Here is a 2922-nt window from a genome sequence, read left to right as displayed (position 1 = left end):
CAGGAACAGACTAATACAGGCATTTGTGCTGATTCTTGTGAGAAAGAAGGTCTCTCTCTGTGTAGGCAGTTTGGAAAGGAAGCAGGCCCGGTATCGGGGGCCATGTGTCTGTCACGATCATCAGGGACACGCTGGTAGGCAGCCTTGAAGGCCAAGGTGCTGGTGAGGGTGAGGGCTCCCCTTAGGTAGCATGTGTAGCAGCATATGCAGGAAGGCTTCCAGAGGCAGAGTCTGGGGTGGAGAATCAGGCGAGGACGTGAAGGTATTGGGCCAGAGACCAGGGCTGGGTAGTGGGAACAGTAGGGAAGGCACATTTAAAGGACACTGCTGGGGGGAAAGCAGAGGGCTGGGTATGGAGAGGAGGGCAGGGGCAGGGGCAGGGACCACCCAGATGAGGGGACAAGATTTCACTGTGTCCTCTGGTGTGATATGTGAGTCTCTGTGCATTAATTTGCTATCCAAAAATGCTTTAAAAAAATAGACCAGTGAGTGGATAAACAAAATATGGTATATGCATACAATGGAATATTACGCAGCCTAAAAAGGAAGGACTTACTGGCCAGCTGCCAAAACAAGGAGAGGGAGACGGAGAGGGAGAGGGAGAGGGAGGGAGGGAGGAGGGAAGGAAGGAAAAGAAAGAAAAGAAGGAAATTCTGATACTTGCTGCAACATGGATGAATGTGGAAGACATTAAGCTAGGTTTAAAAAAAAAAAAGACAAATACTGTGTGATTCCACTTATATGAGGTCCCCACAGCAGTCAGATTCATCGGGACAGAAAGTAGAGTGGTGGATGCCTGGGGCTGGAGGAGGGTAATGGGAGTTGGTGTTTAAAGGGTGCAGAGTTTCAGTTGGGGAAGGTGACAAAGTTCTGTGGATGGAAGGTGGGGATTGATGCACGACACTGTGAGTGTACTCAATGCCAGTCAAAAATGGTTAACATTTTAGGTATATTTTACCACAATAAGAAGAAAGACCAGTGAGAGAAAGGCAAGAGCACTGCTGAATTCAGCAGGAATGACTAAGAGGGTAACACCGTTGTCTGTCTACTGAGATGGAAGCAGAGGAGGGTGAGCGGCTTTGTGGGGGAAGATGAAGTCAGCTCTGTGAGGTGACAGCACTGCCAATAACCAAGGGCCCTTGGTATGTGCCTACTGTGTGCTACGTGTGGGAGGCATGTTTCCCTGCTCACCCAGCTTCATGAGGTGAATGTTCTTGTTTTTGTTTCACAGGAGGGCTAACAGCTTGGGGCCAGGAGGTGACCCCACGCCTGTTTATCTTGCTGTGCCAGGCCTCATTTAGGATGCAGGTGGGCCATCTCTTGCAATATAGTTGGCAGGCAGGGGAATGGTCTGCAGCTTAGAAAGCAGATGAGAGTCAGGGGAGCTACGAATCTTCCTGCGTTGAGATCCCGGTAATGCCACAGGCCTGGCTAGGCCCCTAGGAGGGTGAAAGAGGAAGGGAGAGCCAAGGACAAGCTCTGAAAGAAGACCTACATTTATGACACTCTCCCTGCTGTAGGCTGCCAATCCCAGTAGCTCCTCTTGAAGAAGTGTCCACCCCAATGACCCCAAATTAAGACCTTGGCCTTGGGCTGGCCTGTGGCTCACTCGGGAGAGTGTGGTGCTGATAACACCAAGGCTCTCCTCTTGAAGAAGTGTCCACCCCAATGACCCCAAATTAAGACCTTGGCCTTGGGCTGGCCCGTGGCTCACTCGGGAGAGTGTGGTGCTGATAACACCAAGGCTGTGGGTTCAGATCCTATATAGGGATGGCCGGTTTGCTCACTGGCTGAGCGTGGTGCTGACAACACCAAGTCAAGGGTTAAGATCCCTTTAACCGGTCATCTTTAAAAAAAAAAAAAAAAAAAAAAGACCTTGGCCTTGCTTAGCACCTGTCCTGCAGCTGACTCGGGGGCCTCCACCAAGCATGGGGAGAGAGCCAGCTCAAAGTGACCTCATCCTGAATCAGGTCAGCTGCATGGAACCCTGTCAACATTCCCAGACCCCACTTGGCAGTGAGGAGCCAGCTGGGAGGAGAGGTACATGCTGGACTCCTCTAGAAACAGCAGCAGCATCTCAGAGGAAGCAAAGATGCCAGCCATGTGCTGAGCCAGCAAATGAGGGAAAGTTCAAGAAGGGCAAGGCCTCCTCCTGGATTTAATTTGGTGGGTTGGGGACTGACAGGTCACTGTGCAATTACCAAGTTGGGTAAAAATTTGTGCAGGTTTCCAGGAGGTGGTCACTTCCCAGCTCTAAATAATAGGAGCATCCGTAAGGAAATAACCACAGGCATCTGCCAGTTGATCTGCAGACTGGGAAAAGGTTCCACAGTTATTAAGATCCCCTGCGTTCTGGGAACTGATTTCATACACCAGACAAAGGGATTAAAAAGTTGCTGTTGAAGGCAAAGTTGTTTCAGCCAAAGCTCTACTTTCTGTTCTCCCAATAAATGAGCATTTTTCTCCATGGGAACAGTTAGAGCTGATTGGCCCCCTGACAAATCTGGTAAGCTGGGAGCTGTGTGGTTGATTGGCGTACTTTTATAACCACTCAACCTGCATGGTGTACTTTCTGTGGGCAACCCCCATTTTAGTCGGCTCTGAGTATGGGGGTGAAAATGGTTGCTGTGTGGCTTCTGGGGAACAGAATTGACAAGGGAGCCTACTCTGGGCCTGAGGCCTTAGCAGCACGACCTGCAGAGATCCTAGAAGATAGACACTATGTTAAATAATCCTTGCAGAGGTAGCGCAATGAACTTCACCTTGTCCAACAGTGTTGCAGCAATGTTGGCTAGATGGCTGCCCTTTCACGTGTCTTGGGCCCACTCAGTAAGAGCCCACAAATAGATTAGTGACCTGAGAGAGTGTTAGAGAAACACAATTTCCTGGGGAAACAGTTAGAAAATGACAGTTCCCTTCACT

At 49.9% G+C, this 2922-nt stretch overlaps 1 long non-coding RNA gene across 1 annotated transcript in view; it reads left to right on the top strand.

Annotated features, from left to right (window-relative positions):
* Positions 1-995: 995 nt before the first annotated feature.
* Positions 996-2922, top strand: part of LOC103584138 — a 2757-nt gene continuing 830 nt past the window's right edge. The window contains exon 1 of the long non-coding RNA XR_549936.1: positions 996-1204. This is a non-coding gene — a long non-coding RNA (uncharacterized LOC103584138). The remainder of the gene's footprint in view (positions 1205-2922) is intronic.

Source organism: Galeopterus variegatus, unplaced genomic scaffold, assembly GCF_000696425.1.
Source record: "Galeopterus variegatus unplaced genomic scaffold, G_variegatus-3.0.2 Scaffold45281, whole genome shotgun sequence".
NCBI classification, from domain to species: domain Eukaryota; kingdom Metazoa; phylum Chordata; class Mammalia; order Dermoptera; family Cynocephalidae; genus Galeopterus; species Galeopterus variegatus.
Note: the sequence above shows the minus strand (reverse complement) of the source record. Positions and strands in the feature narration are given on the sequence as shown.